The sequence below is a fragment of the Trichechus manatus genome, unplaced genomic scaffold (genome assembly GCF_000243295.1).
Source record: "Trichechus manatus latirostris isolate Lorelei unplaced genomic scaffold, TriManLat1.0 scaffold00015, whole genome shotgun sequence".
Classification (NCBI taxonomy): Eukaryota; Metazoa; Chordata; class Mammalia; order Sirenia; family Trichechidae; genus Trichechus; species Trichechus manatus.
This window is the reverse complement of record NW_004443951.1, coordinates 24380885-24399649: the sequence shown is the minus strand read 5'-3', so window position 1 is coordinate 24399649 and position 18765 is coordinate 24380885. Positions and strand designations below refer to the sequence as shown.

The window sequence follows — 18765 nt, the reverse complement described above, 5'->3', positions numbered from 1 at the left end:
CCAAGGACAGATTATTGTAATTGGTCTCACTTATTTTCAGTGTGGCCAGCAAGGACATGGAGAAAAATATTAATTCTGGGGTAAGAAGTCAGAGTTGGTGGAGGCTTCCACAGTTGAAACACTGTAAGTATTTACTTTGTCCAATCTTCTCAGTATTGTTTTGATCTTTGTCTCAATGGTTCTGAGTGCTTTATTCCTTGCTTGAATATTGGAATGAGTCACCAAAATAAACATTTCAACTCTGAAGACCACTGACAAAGACAGCAGAGCAGTTAAAGGGCTGATAGCCAAGACTCAGTAACTGGTTATAGCACTAATAAACTGTACAACCATGGTACCTCAGTAAATCACAATCTGGTCTCCCTTGGCCCTATTTTGAAATTCTTTTTTGATCCCGTCACTGTAGTAACAATGAATTAGTCTCTAATCACATGATAATAGCAATATGGTGAAGATCTAAATGTCCTAAATCCTATTTTGATTTATCTTTCTTACTGTTATTGTTAGGTGCCACTGAGTTGGTTCCAACTCATAGCCACCCCATATACAACAAAACGAAACACTGCCCAGTCCTGAGCCACCCTCACAATTGTTGCTAGGCTTGAGCCCATCATTGCAGCCACTGTGTCAGTCCATCTTGTTGAGGGTCTTCCTTTCTTTTGTTGACTGTCTAGATGTATGATTTTGTTACTTTAACTACAGATCTACTTTTAACTATTCAAAAGCCATGTCTGAAGATGACAGAGTTTCTTTAAAGAAAGAAATCTACTGTCAATATGAAAAGTCCCTAGAAAAAATGTTAGAGATGCCCATTTAGAAGTTAGAGAAACAGAGACCAGATTTATCTTCCTGCCTTAAACAACTAAAAAACTAGGCAAAATATGTGAAACAATGGTTTTCAGACATTGGCTGACAGACCACGCAGACCTGTGATCTCTGAGAAAACGGAAACAAAGTAAGCCTATTATTGTACCACTTACTGCCTGGAGGCAGTTTCCACGATGCAGTGCAGGGATGGAAACCCAAACACAGCCCAGTCATCTCACTGAGTCGAGGAGCCTGAGATTAGAGATCCAGGAGGGCAAAGTGGCTAGAATTTGTGTATGTGTATATCTTGGTATGTGTGTGTGTATGCAAGAGAGAGAGAGAAAGAGAGAGAGAGAGAGAGAAAGAGAGAGATGTGGAGAAATTGGGACCCTTGTGCATTGCTGGTGGGAATATAAAATGGTACAGCCACTGTGGAAAATAGTTTGGCAGTTGCTTAAAAAGTTAAATACAGAACTACCATGTTGTTGTTGTGTGCTGTCAAGTCGATTCTGACTCATAGTGACAGTATAGGACAGGGTAGAACTGTCTCATACGGCTTCCAAGGAGTGGCTGGTAGATTTGAACAGCTGACCTTTTGGTTAACAGCCTGAGCTCTAACCATGTCACCACCAGGGCTCCCATGTGACCTAGCAATTCCACTGCTAGGTATATACCCAAAAGACTTGAAAGCAGGGACTCAAACAGATACTTGTACACCACTGTTCACTGCAACATTGTTCACAATAGCCAAAAGGTAGAAACAACTCAAGTGTCCATCATCCGATGGATAGATAAACAAAATGTGGGATACACATACAAAGAAATATTACTCAGCCGTAAAAAGGGATGATGTTCTATACATGCTACAATATGGATGGACCTTGAAAATATCATGCTGAGTGACATAAGTTAGACGCACTAGGACAACTATTGTATGGTTCCACTTATATGAAATAACCCCAATAGGCAAATGCATAAGGACAAAAGTTTATTAATGGTTACCAGAGACGGAGACGAGGGAAGAGGGGAATGAGGAGCTATTACTTAAGGTGTGCTGAGTTTCTGTTTGGAATGATTAAAAATTTTTGGAAATGGATAGCGGTGATGGTTGCACAACATGGTGAACATAAATAATGTCACTGAACTGTATACCTAAAAATGGTTGAAATGTCTTTAGTTTTTTGGGTTATATATATTTTAACAATTTTTTTTTTAATTACCAGGCATGCAAAAAAATTGGAAAATATGACCTTTAATCAGGAGAAAATAAAATAAATAAAACATACCCAGGCAGACAGAGATAAAAGAACTAGCAGACAAAGACATTTGTTGTTGTCAGTTGCCAGTGAGTTGGTTCTGACTCATAGTCGAGCACTTAACCGTTTGCACCACCCAGAGAGTCCTAGACAAGGACATTAAAACACCTTAAATAACTATCTTCCACATGTTCAAGAAAGTAGAAGAAACTATGAGCATGATGACAAGAGAAATGGAAGATATAAAAAAGACCTAAATTAAATTTCTAAAATGAAAAATACAACAGCTAAAATGAAAAATGGACTAGATGGGATTAACAGCAGATTAGAAACTTTAGAAGAAAAGTTCAGTGAACCTGAAGACAACAGAATCTATCCAAAATGAAGCAAAGATAGAAGACTGAATAAAAATGAACAGATCATTAGTGACCGGTGGAACAGTATCAAGCAATCTAACATTCATGAGATTGGAGTTCCAGAAGGAGAAAAGACCTGGGGAAGAGTAAAACAGAAAAAATATTTGAAGAAATAATGGCTAAAAAATTTACAAATTTGATAAAAACTATAAACTCATAGACCCAAGAAGCCCAACTCCAAGCAGAATAAATATAAAGAAAACTACTGTAAGGGATATCATTACTAAATTGCTGAAGTGATAAAAAGAAAATGTTAAAAGCATCCAGAGAAAAAAAGACAAATTACGAACAGAGGCTCAAAGATTTAAAAAATTCTGCAGATTTCTTATGATAAACTATGCAATCTAGAAGGCAAGGGATAGACTGGAAGAAAAGAATACTGAAAGTACAGGAAGACAAAATTTGTCAACCTAGAATTCTTCACTCAGTAAACTATCAAAAATGAAAAACTCATTACCAGCATACCTGAACTACCAAAAATGTTAAAGGAAATTCTTAAGCTGAAGGAAATCAACAGCAATTGGAAACACAAAGGAATAAAAAGAACGTGAAATGGTAAATAGCTGGGTAAATATAAGTCATTTTTTCTTATTTCTAAATAAGAAAAATTTAATTGACTATTTAAAGAAAAAATAATACAATGTATTGAACAAATAAAATATATAACAGTAGTACAAAGGACAAGAGGGGAGAAATATACAGGAGGGGAAACATATAGTTTTAAAGTCCTATACTATACTTAAAGCCATATAATATTATTTGAAGATAGATGGAGATAAGTTAATTATGTATATTATAAATGCTAAAACAACCACTAAAAAAAGATAAAGACATAGCGGCAATAAGCCAATAATGAAGATAAAGGAGTCACAAATCAGAAACTCAAATAATCCAAAATCAGGCAAAAAAAAGAGAAAAAAAGGAACAATGAACAGATGGAACAAATATAAAACAAACAGCAACATGGCTGACTTAAACACACTCATATCAATAATTATAATGAATGTAAATTGTTTTAACATCCCAATTAAAAGGCAGAAATTGGCATAGTGGATTAAAAACCAAGACCCAACTATATGTTTTCTATAAGAAACCCACTTTAAAAATAACAACATGTACGGATTAAATAGTAAAAGAATGAAGAGGGTATACCATGCAAACAATAACCAAAGATAATTGTAGTGACTACATCAATATTAGACAAAGTAGCTTCAGAACAAGGAATGTTACTGGGTAAAAAGAGTCATTTCATAATGATAAAGGGGTCAATTCATCAAGAGGACATAACAATCCTAAATGTGTATGTAACTAGTAACAGAGTTTTAAAACACATGAAGCAAAACCTGATAGAACTGAAAGGAGGAAGACAAATTTACAATTATAGTTAGAAATTTCAATACTCCTCTCTTAGTAACTGATTGAACAAGTGACAGAAAAATCAATAAAGATATAAAAGACTTGAATGACCCTACCAACCTAATTTAGATATACAGAACACTTCACCCACTGACAAAAGAATACACATTCTTTTCAAGTACACACGGAACATTTACCAAGATGAACCATATTCTGGACCATAAAATAAGTTTCAATAAATTTAAAAGAAATGAAAGCATACAAAACATAGTCTATGACCACAACAGAATTAAACTTGAAATCAATAACAGAAAGCTTTGGGAAAATCTCCAAGTATTTGGAAACTAAACAACAAACTCCTAAATTACCCATGGGTCAAAGAAAAACCCACAAGAGAAATCAGAAAATATTTTGAACTGAATGAAGTAAAAAAAGAACATTATATATCAAAACATATATATCAAAATTTGTGAGATATAGCTAAAGCAGTACTTAGAGGAAAATTTGTAGCAATAAGCAGTTCTACTCTGTCCTATAGGGTCGCTATAAGTCAGAATTGACTTGACGGCAACAGATTGGAAACACCTATACTATAAAAGAAGAAACGTCTTAAATTCATGACCTCAGCTTCTACCCTTAAGAAGCTTGAAAAATAAGATCAAATTGAATGCAAAGTAAGCAAAAGGAAGGAAATAATAAAGATGAGAGTGGAAATAAATGAAATAGAAAGCAGAAAACCATACTGAAAAAATCAATGAAATGAAAAGATGGTTCTTTGGAAGGATCAATAGAATTGATAAACCTGTAGCCATACTGATCGAATTAAAAAAAAAGAGAGAGAGAAAAGACATAAATCAACGACAATAGACATGAAAGAGATTCTACAAGCATTAAAAAATAATAACATAATATTGTGAACAAATTTATGCCAATAAATTAAACGTAGATGACACAGGCAAATGCCTTGAAAGACACAAACTATCAGAGCTCACTCAAGAAGAAATAGATGACCAATGAGATACTATCTCACCCCAACAAGGCTGGCACTAATAAAAAAAAAACACAAAATAATAAATGTTGGAGAGGTTGTGGAAAGATTGGAACACTTAGACAGTGTTGGTGGGAATGTAAAATAGTACAACCACTTTGGAAATCGATTTGGCGCTTCCTTAAAAACCTAGAAATAAACGTACCATACGATTCAGCAATCCCACTCCTTGGAATATACCCTAGAGAAATAAGAGCCGTCACATGAACAGATATATGCACACCCATGTTCACTGCAGCACTGTTCACAATAGCAAAAAGACAGAAACAACCTAGGTGCCCATCAACAGATGAATGGATAAACAAATTATGGTACGTACACACAATGGAATACTATGCAACAATAAAGAACAATGATGAATCCGCGAAACATCTCACAACATGTATGAATCTGGAGGGCATTATGCTGAGTGAAATTAGTCAGTCACAAAAGGGCAAATACTGTACGAGACCACTATTATAAGAACTCAAGAAAAGGTTTAAACACAGAAGAAAACATTCTTTGATGGTTATGAGGGTGGGAAAGGAGGGAGGGGGTATTCACTAACTAGATAGTAGACAAGAATCATCTTAGGTGAATGGAAGGACAACATACAAAGTCAGCACAACTGGACTAAACCAAAAGCTAAGAAGTTCCCTGAAGACAACCGAACACTTTGAGGGATAGAGTAGCTAGGTCTGGTGTCTGGGGACCATGCTTTCAGGAGACATCTAGGTCAACTGGCATAACAAAGTTTATTAAGAAAATATTCTGCATCCCACTTTGGTAAGCGGCGTCTGGGGTCTTAAAGCTTGCCAGTGACAATCTAAGATGCATCAATTGGCCCCAACCCACTTGGAGCAAAGGAGAATGAAGAACACCAAAGACACAAGAAAAATATTAGCCCAAGAGACAGAAAGGGCCACATAAACCAGAGACTCCATCAGCCTGAGACCAGAAGAACTAGATGATGCTCAGTTACCACCAATGACTGCCCTGACAGGGGACACAACAGAGAGTCTCTGATGGAGCGGGAAAAAAAAGTGTGGAGCAGAACTCAAATTCATGTAAAAAGACCAGATTTAATGGCCTGAGACTGGAGGAACCCCCAAAGCCATGGCCCCCAAATGCTCTGTTAACCCAGAACTAAAACCATTCCTGAAGCCCACTCTTCAGACAAAGATTAAACTGGACTATAAAACATAAAATAATACTTGCAAAGGGTGTACTTCTTAGTTCAGGCAGATACACAAGACCAAATGGGCGGCTCCTGTCTGGAGGCAGGATGAGAAGGCAGGAGGGGACAGGAGCTGGTTGGATGGACACGGGAAACCCAGCGTGGAAAGGAGGAGTGTTCTGTCACACTATAGGACTGCAACTAGTGTCACATAACAATATGTGTAGAAATTTTTATATGAGAAATTCACTTGAGCTGTAAACTTTCATCTAAAGCACACACACATAAAAAAAGAGAAACAGATGACCTGTATAGCCTTATATCTACTACAGAAAAGGAATTTTTGGTTTACGTCCTTCCCAAAAAGAAAACTCCAGGCCTAGGTGGCTTTACTGGTGAATTCTACTAAACATTTAAGACAGAAATAATACTTACGCTGTACAAACTCTTTCAGGAAATAGAAAAAAGGGAAACTCTTACCTACTACTACTCTTACCTACTACCTACAACTTTTATAAGGCCAGAATTACCCTGATACCAAAACCAGACAAGGATATTACAGTATTACAAAAAAACAGAACAGATATTAAAGGCAAAGGATATCTAATGGAGAACACATCAGAAAACGTGGAGAAGAGGAAGAGGCTAGAGACCTGAAAAGACTTCAGACAATGTCACATTATCCTTTGTTGAATGCCTACTAAGTACAAAGCCCTGTATGCTACAGTGTTTAACAGTATGTGCTTTTGGAGCCAGACTGCCTGGGTTCAAATCCTGGCCCCACTACTTACTCATTACATGACTTTGGCCAAGTTACCTATCTTCTCTGTGCTTCAATCTTCCCATCTATAAATGAAGACAATAATAGAACCTCCCTCATATGATTGTTATATTAAATGAATTAGTACATTTAAAATGGTTAGAACAGTGCCTGACACATAGTGAACACTACATAGGTGTTTGTTGCAATTATTATTAGACATGTCATATTAGTAGGTTGTTATCTTTATTAAGTCATGATATTTGTCTTCAAATGAACTAAGCAGTACAAGAAGTGACTATCCTCATTGTATTAGTTTTGTATGGTTGCCATAACAAATTACCACAAACTTTGATGTCTTAAAACAAGAGAAATTTATTCTCTCACAGTTCTGGAGGTCAGAAGTTCAACATCAGTTTCAATGGGCTGAAATCAAGCTGTTGGCAGGGGCACAATTCCTTGCCTCTTCCAGCTTCTGGTGGCTGAACATTCCTCTGCCAGTGGCCACATTGCTCCAATCTCTGCCTCAGTGGTCATACTGCTGGCTCTTCTGTTCTTTCTGTGTGTGTCAAATCTCCCTCTGCCTCTCTCTTATAAGGATACTTACGATTAGACTTAGGGCCTACCCAGATAATCCAGGATAATAATCTCCCTATGCCAAGATTCTTAATCACACCTGCAAGACCTTTTTCCTTAAAAGATAACATTTACAGGTTTAGGGATAAAGAGCTGATATCTTTGGGTGGCCATTATTCATCCTACTACACTCATCACTACGCGTAGATTGATTTAGTGTGGAAATCACAACATAAATCACACTTTTTTTTTTAAAAAAAGGATATTTAGCCCTCTGTACAACAAATCCATTAGTACATGTAACCATATTCTAAGGCACAATCCATTCACCTGGAAGTAGATCCCAAACCATAAGACAGCATGCACAATCAACTGAAACACCTCTATAGGGCTAACATGCAAACTCAAATCTATAAAATTATAACAAATATCACAAACTTTGGGGGGGAAGTAGTCCCCAAAGTCTTACCAGGCCTTCTTGTGATCCAAATAAAACCACTTATGAGGATCACTAGTAAGAATCAAGAAAATTGGAAGAGATTAGATTTATGATAAGTTATAACTAAAAACCAAACCAAACCTGTTGCTGTTGAGTTGATTCCGACTCATAGTGACCCTACAGGACAGAGTAGAACTGCCCCATAGAGTTTCCAAGGAGCGGCTGGTGGATTCAAGCTGTCGACCTTTTGGTTAGCAACTACAGCTCTTAAGCACTGTGCCACCAGGGCTCCACTTATGACTAAAGGAAAATTGAAAAAACAGCTCACTCTTAATGACCGTACATACTTGCACCAAGACTCCGCATATACACCCTACATGACAAGTGGTGAGAACTTCAGCTCTGGAGTCAGGCCTGAATTTGAATTCTGGTTCTATAATATATCAGTGAGATGACCCTGGACAAGTTATTTCACCTCCTTGAGCTTATTTCTTCATCTGTAAAATGGGAATAATAAGAGTATCTGTGAAGTATGGAACCCCTTGCAGTAAACAATTTAGCCTTCGGTCCTAGTTCCTGAGAGCCTGACCACACCTGAGGTCAAAGAGTTGGGAGCTGACCAGACCAAGAAGGATCACCTGGGGGCCTGATGCTGACTAAACCTCAGGAGGCATGATGTAATCTATCATGGCCATGTGGTGAGGCCAATAAAAGGCCTTGGGAGACAGAGACTCACTGGAGCTTCCTGGACGGAGAGAGCAAACAGCTGCTCTTGGGAGGATAAGTGAGCCCTCTGGGGATATGGAAGTTCTGCACCAAGACCCGCAGGTCATCCTACATATTTGTATCCTTTTTCCTTCTAGATTAAAGATAGCCCTTTCCCTGGAGTTTGTGAATCATTGCATGGGATTACTGAACCTAAGAAACAGAGAAGAGGCTGGTGGCCACTGACCTACCCTGGGTGAATGGGGATAGAAGAGGGAAGGAGCTGGTGCCTGCTGACCTAGCCCTGGGTGAAAAGGAATGAGACGAAAAGGACTTCCTGGAGCATCTGGGGTCTGAACTGACCAGGGAAGGGAAACTGAGATTTCCCTGGACTGTTTTGATACAGTACCTATCTCACAGGCTTGGTGTGAGGATTAAATAAGAACGCATGTAATGCCTTAGTATTGCAATTAGCATATATAACAAGTGCTCAATAAACTGTAATCATAATTATTATTATGTAATAAGTACTATTATTTTTTAACAAAACTCTATCTTTTCTTTTTCAGCATTGTCTCATCTCTAATTTTTTATTTTCAGGGATTGGGGAGTTTTTCCTTTAGAGACTGTACTCTCATTGGTAAAGGCACTAACACCAAATAGAAAAATCAAAGAAAATAATGCAGTCTGCAGTTCTGGTCTGTATATCCTCAGGGAAACAGGAAAGGAAGAATCAAGAAAATAAGGACTTTGTAAGCTAAGAAAGGAAAAAAAGTAGGGTTCAAAGAGTTTAATGAGTAACTAAGAGGGCTAACATAGAGTACTTGAAGTCTGAGGGAAACAAAAGAGAAAACTGAACTTGAATTTAAGTAGCAGAAGTCAAAAAAGGGGGAATCTAATAGATTCGTTCTCTACAAGAATTTATTAAATTATAAGAACTTCAGAGAGATGAAGGCTGAGAGGAAGGAGCTATGATCAGGGACACTAAAATCATGAAGAGTACAGACAAGGAAAATACAAACTAGCTCACTTTTGTACCACAGCACCAAAACTGGGAGTGAGAGGAAACAGAGGATAGACAAGGAAAGCTTAAAATGCAAGAAAGTTTTTGTTTTAGGACAAATGAAACAACAAATGCAAGCAACTCCAAGACGTGGATGATGTGTTTCTCTCTTTACTTCCAGCAGTTCGCCCAGTACCCGACATGTCGTCAATAAATGTGGGTTGAGTAAACAAACAAACATATTCAATAGTAAAAATACTGGCAATATATGAGAAGTACAGGAGCCCTGGTGGTGCAATGGTTAAGCACTAGGCTGGTAACCAAAAGGTCAGTAGTTGGAATCTACCAGCTGCTCTGCAGGAGAAAAGACCTGGTGATCCGATTCTGTAAAGATTGTTGTTGTGTTGTTAGGTGCTGTCGAATCAATTTCTGACTCCTAGCGACCCAATGTGACAGCGTAGAACTGCCCCATACAGTTTTCTAGGCTGTAATCTTTACAGAAGGAGATTGCTAGGTCTTTTCTCCCATGGAGCCACTGGGTGCGTTCGCACTGCTATAGCAGAGCACGTAACTATTGCACCACCGGGCTCCTTCCTGTAAAGATTACAGCCCAGGAAACCCTATGAGGCAGTTCTACTCTGTCCTATAGGGTCGCTATGAGTCAGAATCGACTTGATGGCACACAACAACATACGGGAAGTTGGATTAGAGACTCCATTCTAACTGAATGATTCTGTCTCTGGTATCATCTTCCAAATCACCTTCCACATTGCTGATGAGATCTTTCTAAAAGGCAGATCTGGTCATGTTACTTCTAAAGTGCTTCAATAGCTCCCCATGGCCTCCAACATAAGTCCAAATTGCTCAGCAAGGCAAACCAAGTCTTCTGTGAAATGACCCCAGTGTATTTTCAGCCTCATTTCTGTCACTATCCTACTCATATATTATGTCCAGATTATTTGGATTTTCCCAGATATACTATGCTCTCTCTCTCATACACACAGACACCTCACCTTTGCACACACTGCTCCTTCTTTCTGGGATGCACTGCCTGCCCAGGATGTTCCTCCTTATCCTTTAATCATCATCTCAAATGCCACTTTCTCCAGAATACTTTTCCTAACATTTCTAAGCAGAGTTTAGTGATCCCTCCTCTAAGCTTTCAAAACATTTTGTTCATACTTCCATTGTGAAACTAATTATAGTGCCATAATTAATGTTTCTAAGTCTGTCTTCTTTTAGAAGGCTCTGGGGTGCCAGGATTGTGTTCTATTTATTTTTGTATACCCAGCAACTAGCATGGATAGAGTAGAGAAGCTTAAAAAATGTTTGTTGAAGGAATGACTAGGTTGTAAGGGATATTATCCTATCACTGACAGTGGTGTATAGTTGAAATGTTCTTTTTGACAATGAATGCAATGCCATTTCTCTTCAATTTGTCATTCCTTGCATAGTAGACCATATGACTGTCCAATTCAAAACAGCCAATACCAGTCCATTTCAGCTCACTCATGCCTAGGATATTGATCTTTATGCATTCCATTTCATTTTTGATGACTCAAATTTTCCTAGATTCATACTTCATATGTTCCACATTCCAATTATTAATGGATGTTTGCCACTGTTTTTTCTCATTTTGAGTCATACCACTTAAGCAAATGAAGATCCTGAAAGCTTTACTCCATCAATATCTTTAAGGTTGGCTCGACTTTGAGGAGGCAGCTTTTCCCCAGTCGTATTTTGAGTGACTTCCAACCTGAGGGACTCATCTTCTGACACTCTATCAGACAGTGTTCCGCTGCTGTTCATGAGGTTTTCACTGGCCATTTTTTTCAGAAGCAGACTGCCAGGTCCTTCTTCCCAGTCTGTCTTAGTCTGGAAGCTCTGCTGAACCCTGTCTATCATGGGTGGCCCTGCTGGTATCTGAAATGTCAGTGGCATAGCTTCCAGCATCATAGCAACACACAAGCCACCACAGTATGACAAACTGACAGAGAAGTTATTATATTTCTATAAATTTTAACTTTCTCTTCCTTCAAGCGGAATCGAATCTAGTGATCTAGGAGCTCACAGGAAATAACAGAAGGTAAAGCACAATAGCGCTTACTACGTGCCACCTTACATGTATTAACTCATTGTATTCTATGATTTTGAGGTAGATCTATAATCATTCCCATTGCATACAAGAAGATCGGAGCATGAAGACTTAAAGAAGAAGGTAACAGTTAATAAGTGAAAAGAAAAAGAGATGCTGAATGGTAGGCCTTGGATATGAGACAGTGTTCTATACTTCAATCCAAAGGCATTTTACAGCCCAAATTTTAGACCTCAAGTAATCCACCATTTACAGCTAAAATAAGAAGAGTGTCTTCTGATGTCAGCCATCAAGGAGGTGGATTTTCCCTTCACTAGTACTACATCTACAATTGAAATGACACTGTCACAAGATGAACATCTACCTTAAGGTGTGGATTTATGGATCAGTCACATATTTTCCTGAGGAGCTATTAACCTAAGAATATGGCACAAGATACATTTGTGCTTATGCTTTTTCCACAGAAATACAGTTTTATTTTTTTAAAAAGTATTAAATATTTAACTAAGTCTATATCATTCTATACTCAAAAAAATTTAGAGCAAAATTTAAAGAACACCTCCTAGGTATGATACAGTACTTTCAAATAATTATAAGCCTGTTATAATCATATTGCTTTCTAGGCAGTGATGCATTAGGAAAGTACTGGTGACTGCTCTGGCAGGGATCACAATAGAGGGTCCCAGACAGAGCAGGAGAAAAATGTAGAACAAAATTCAAAAAAAAAACAAAAACAAAAACAAACCAGGCTTGCTGGTCTGACAGACACTGGAGAAACCCCAAGAGTATGCCCCCTGGACACCCTTTTAACTCAGTACTGAAGTCACTCCTGAGGTTCACCATTCAGCCAAAGATTAGACAGGTCTATAGGGCCAATAATAACACATGTGAGGAACATGCTTCGTAGTTCAATCGTGTATGCTAGATTAATGGGCACACCAGTCCAAAAGCAAAGACGAAAAGGCAGGAAGGGACAGGAAAACTGGACGAATGGAAACAGGGAACCCAGGGTGGAGAAGGGGAGAGTGTTCACACATTTCAGGGTTGGCAACCAATGTCACAAGACAATCTGTGTATTAACTGTTTAATGAGAAACTAATTATTTGCTCTGTAAACTTCTACCTAAAGTACAATAAAAAGAAATAAAAGGAGGTGCTGAATAAATATTTGTGGAATGAATGAATGAATTGTGGGAGAAAGATGTGGCAGTCTGCTTCCATAAAGATTATAGCCTTGGAAACCCTATGGGGCAGGTCTACTCTGTCCTACAGGGTTGCTATGAGTCGAAATCGACTCAACAGCAATGGGTTTTTGTTTTTTTTGGAATGAATTAATACTATATTTCAGAGATGGATTCAGAGAAGCTCTGCACTTATAGAAGGTTCCTCAGAAATGCCTTAAAATAGTCATCATTTGCTCTGGAGAACTCTACTACTCAGTCCCTCTTCAAGAGGGAGAACTTACTCTTCAGGTCTCCTGAAAAGTCTAAAGTCACCATTTTCTGTACCCATGGTTACTACATCACTTTATTCCCCCATCAGAAAGAGAACAGAGAAAGATCAGGTTACATTGCTTCCTTGGGCCTGTATAAACTCCTTGTGAGGTTCTCTCTTCTGTCAGTAAGTATATCCCTGGCAACTATATTTACACACTCACTCAATTCTTTCCCCTTCTTTGATTCACTGGTTGGTATAAAAATTAATTTGCATTGAATTGCTGACACTTTAATCAGTCTAACGGACTCACAAAATTTTAAACCCTGGTTTCTGCCCACAACTTGCTTCTTAAAGGGCCTGACCATTTTTTTTAGAAATTAGAATGCAATTCTTTTCAGTTAAAATATTTTTAAACAAATTTAATGGTATGCTGGATGTTTCTGACTATAGGTAAGGGATATTCTCTGAAGGGCATCTGGCCAATATCATTAGTTAGGAAGAACAAGAGACAAAGAGGTACCCTAGTTCTGAATAAGCAGGGGGTGAAATTCATAAAGGTCAGCTATGATAAGGAACCAAAAGAGAAGAGTCAATGATCAAGACAAAAATTCTGGGCCATCTGAAATGATGAATTCAGTCCAAATATTATGAGTGACCAGAGGTCAGGACCTGGATAACAGGAATGAGACATGAGTATCAAGAATGGAGTTTCATTAATTCATTCATCAAATATTTATTAAGCATCTACTAGTGCTTGGTATTGGGACTAAACTTGTTTATTAACAGTGAATAAGCCAGGCACAGATTCTGCCTTCATCACATTTATAGTCAAATATTTGAATAGTGAACCAATGTTGACCTTTGTTATTGAATTTTATAGACTAGAGACTTAGAGTAGGGATGAGCAGAGAGAAGAGAAGTTCATATCCTCACTGGAGTAGATAACTTGGCAAGTCAAGTACTCTTTGACATATCCGGTGGTTTCTTTACATTTTAACCTTCAACAACAATGGTACACAAGCCTCTAGATGGAGAGATGAAGAAGGATATATTTATCATAGGACACAAGGCCAGCTACTTACCTAAGTTTTCTAAAGAATAAAAAGTATATAAAGATATTAGCTATTCTAAAGCTGATTCAACAACCATTTACTAAGCATTTATTATGTTTAAGGAATGGTTTTAGGGATTGACAATATGAAAATGAAAAAGACAGAGTTCCTAGCAACTGTAATACTGTGGTAAGTACTACAATAAGGGATGTTAAAGTACAAAGGAAGATCAGAGAGGAAGGATACTAATTCATTAAAAGCAAGTTAAGAAATGCTTCATTAAAAGCAAGTCAAGATAACGTTAGAACTGAGTCTTAAACATAAATAGAGAGGTTTGTTGTTTTAAGCTGATACATTTTGGGGTAATTTGTTACATAGCAATAGATAACTGCAACAGGGCTTTATGGAGACTGTACCAACAGTACAAATAGGAGACCGTGGAGAATGCCTGGATGTCTAAACTTTATTTTGTGAAGTATGCCATAGGTTATACCCTAAATTACTTCATATTTTTGCATGTCATCCTTGTACAGGACCATGCTAATCACTGTATCATTCCAATTTTAGTATATGTGCTTCTGAAGCGAGCACTCTCTTCATATTTTTAATCTCACGAATTCTTAGGCTCACTTGGTCCATGTTGGGAGTAGAACATGAGAACAAGCACACTGAACATGGATAAAATAGGTAATGGGAGAAAACAACACAAAGGAATCCAGGTTGGCTGGTGTTAGGACTTGATCAAGTAGTCATCTAGTGTCAAGTGGTGTCAGGACTTGGTCAAATGATTACTCAGAGAGACCAGAAGTAGGAGGAGCAAGAGGGTGAGTAAAAGTTGTTTTTGAGAGAGCAATAATCATGAAAATCAGAGAGACTTAATTTGTTGTCGATTTCAAGTAGGAAGCCAAAAATGAGAGATAATATGAAAAAGGCCAGGAGGTGGGTAGGTGAAGGATAGAGTGGGCAACAAAGGCAAGAGTAGAACATAAGCATTTAAGACAACTGTAGTAAATAGGGAAACCTTGGTGGCGTAGTGGTTAAAAGCTACGGCTGCTAACCAAAAGGTTGGCAGTTTGAAACCACCAGCCTCTCCCTGGAAACCTTATGGGGCAGTTCTACTCTGTCCTGGAGGGTTGCTATGAGTCAGAATCGACTCGATGGCAATGGGTTTAACTAAAACAAAGGATACAACATGACTACTTTCCCAGCTTCAGGGGGTAATATTGATAGCTTCAAGTGGGACCAGGATTTAATTTGCAGGGCTCAATGCAAAATGAAAATGCAGAGCCTCCTGTTAAAAAATTATTAAGAATTTCAAGACGGCAACAACACAGCACTGAACCAAGCATAGCAGCCCTTCTAAGTACAGGACTCTGGGAGATTACACAGGTCACATGCCCCAGATGCTGGCCCTACCTTCAGGGACAGTATAGCATGGTCCTTTAGAAGAGCATTAGAGTAAGAGCAGGAGACCCTGGGTGGTACAAATGAGTAAGTGCTTGACTACTAGCTGAGAGGTTGGTGGTCTGAATACACCCAGAGGTGCCTCAGAAGAAATGTCTGGTGATCTGCTTCTGAAAGGTGACAGCCTTGAAAACCCTATGGAGTGAAGTTCTACTCTGCACACATGGGGTTGCCGTGAGCATCAACTTGATGGCCACTGGTTTAGTTTGGTATTTGGTAGACTAAGAGCTAGGTCTAAATTCCCCATCTCTGCTACTCATTAGCAATGAAATCTTAGGCAATTTCTTAGCCTCTACATGCTTACAAGTGTTTGAGTGGCTGTAACATTGCATTGTGAGGATTAAATGGTATAATGAATAGAATGCATGCAAAGCACTTAGCACAATGCCTAGCACGTAATAAATGCTTAATAAATGGTAGCTATTATTATTACTGTTCTATGAAATGTACAGGCAACTATCAAACCAGTAAGTTTATGAAATGAATTGCTGAACTGCTATTAAGGATATGAAAGAAAGAGAATGAAACCTTAAGGCAACTAAAATAATAAAACAGATAAGGAAAAGGAAATCTTTTGCTTGACTCTGCTTCCTTGTCTAACCGCTTTCCTATTTCTCCTCTTCCTTTCATTGCCAGACATACAAAAGGTGATCTACATGCTGTCTCCATTTCTTATCAGCATCTCACACCACAATTCTCTCTTATCTGGTTTTTAATATTCCACAACCCCCCCGCCATTGAAGCTATCACTTTTTAGAAGTTACTAATGACCTTCTGTTTACTCAATATAATGGACATGTCCCACTCTCTGTGTACAAGTTTATACTGCTAACCAATTCCTCTAGCTTGAAGCCCTCTCTTCTCTTGACTTCTGTGATACTACACTCTTGTGGCTATAATGTCTAGTTGGCCTTCCATCTATCAGGTACATAACAAATAGTGGTGAAATTTGTTGGATGAATAAATTAAATGGTTCTTGTACTTCTTTGATATTCCTTATTTTCTACCATTCTGGCCCCATTTCTTCTCCCTACTTCCCTAAATGTGGGCAATCTCCAAGCCTATAGTCCATGGTGCTCTGTACTTCTATTTCTATGCTGTCACAAATGGTGAACCCAGCCAATCTTATGGCTTCAATTATCACCTTCTGTATACGAGACTCCCTGACTTCTCTCTTTTGAACACAGCCCCCTACTTCCAAATGCTCATGGGACATGTCCACTTCGAAGTCCCAGTATCACCTCAAGATATTTAATACTTCTCTTCTAACCAAAGTCAGCTTTCCTTTCTGTCTATTTGTTAATCCTGTCACCCTTGTTCAAGGCTATATTTGATTCTTACTTATCTCTTGTCCTCCATGCCCAATCAGTCACAAAGTCCAGTTTATTTTTCCTTTATAATACTTATTGAAAGGAGCCCTGGCTGCACAGTGGTTAAGCACTTGGCTACTGACTGAAAAGTTGGTGGTTCAAACCTATCAGCTGCTCCATGGAAGAAAGATGTGGCAGTCTGCTCCCATAAAGATTACAGCCTTGGAAACCCTGTGAGGCAGTCCTACTCTGTCCTGTAGGGTCACTATGAGTCTGAATCGATTCGACGGCAATGGGGTTTTTTGGTTTAATATTTATTGAACACATCGCTTCTTATTTTCACTACCCTCACCCTAATTCAATTCCTTATCCCTTCACACCTGACTATTAAAACAACCTACTAATTGATGATATAAACCAATTGCCACTGAGTTGATTTCTACTCACAGTGGCACCGTAGGACAGAGTAGAACTGCCCCATACGGTGTCCAAGGCTGTAAATCTTTATGGAAGCAGACTGCCACATCTTTCTCCCACGGAAAAGCTGGTGGGTTCCACCTGCTGACCTTTCAGTTAGCAGTCTAGCACTTAACCACTGTACCACCAGCACTCCTAACTGATGGTATTATCTCCCTACTAAAGGTTATTCTCCACATTACTGTTGAGAAACTAAATACCACTAATACTACTTTCATCATCCCACATTTCCCTAACTAAAAATCTTCAAAGTTTCTATCATTTACAGGGCAAAATCCTAACTCTTTAGTTTGACATTCAATGCCTACTGCAATCTGGCCTCAACCAACTTTTCCAATCTTACAACTTCTCTACTTAAATCTTCTCATCTTGCTAGCTTGATCAGCTTCATCAGCTGACCCCTGAAAACTTTCTTCCATATTCCGGCCCTGTGTTTTATGAACATTATCTTTCCTGTATGGAAATTCTTCCCATCTTCCTTTTCTCTGTGCAACAAAATTCACCATGTCTCTGAAAAAGCCTTCCCTGATAATCACAGTGCATAACGGCCCTTCTCTCAACTCCTATAATACATATTTAGCACTTTGAAAATTTACTGAATTGCTGCTTTACATTTTTAATTTCATTTATATGAGGTAAGTGGCATTATTACAGAAAAAGAAATTTAAGTAAATAACTTGTCCAAGGTCACATAGCAAGCACTGGGAGCTGAATCCCTGTCTAAGTGAGAATAATTCCCATGCTATACCACCTCTCTAATTTTCCTGTCTCCTCCAAAGCACCCACACAAGCAGGTGTTCAGTAAGTATGTTGATTGAGAAGATTGCTTAAATACCACCCAAGACTCTCTAGTACTTACAGAATTGTCATTTTTCTTAGCAGTATACATGAGGCACATCACCCCAGTGTCACCTTCTTTAAATGGCTTGATCTGTAATATAGTTAAAAACAGGGCATTTGCCAAAAATTCATCATAATCCATTAAAAAATTAATTTTGGTTTAAGCAAAGCCAATAGGCCTTTATCTGATTCAAACATTAGGTGAGTGTTGGGTATGAGGTTCACCTTACTACTTCTGGGCTCATCCTTGATCTGTTTCCAAAGGATCAGGGGGTAAAAATAGGCTGGCTAGTTGATGGCTTATGAGGTAAAAATGAACTATTTATAGTTCTAGAGGTGGATGCTTAGGCAGAATGAGCTTTTCTCTGCTCTGGTAGCTAACACGTCAGTAAAAGAAGCCAAATAAAAGTGAATCATGGGTGGAAATTCAGATCAAGAGAAGAAAACAATAGTAAAGAGGGAGGGATAATAGAAAGAAGGCGGCACTGATAGTAGTCAAAACAGCTTGGTACTGGTACAACAACAGATACATAGACCAATGGAACAGAATTGAGAATTCAGACATAAAT

The 18765-nt window shown here is 38.3% G+C and overlaps 1 protein-coding gene and 1 non-coding gene across 2 annotated transcripts in view; both read right to left on the bottom strand.

The window, feature by feature from the left end:
- The window catches only part of PHC2 (polyhomeotic homolog 2), a 136803-nt gene that overhangs the window by 109488 nt on the left and 8550 nt on the right, over positions 1–18765 (bottom strand). The window lies entirely within an intron of this gene.
- On the bottom strand, positions 14594–14696 carry LOC111819677 (U6 spliceosomal RNA). Its single transcript, XR_002823259.1, has one exon. It is a non-coding gene; the product is annotated as a U6 spliceosomal RNA (small nuclear RNA).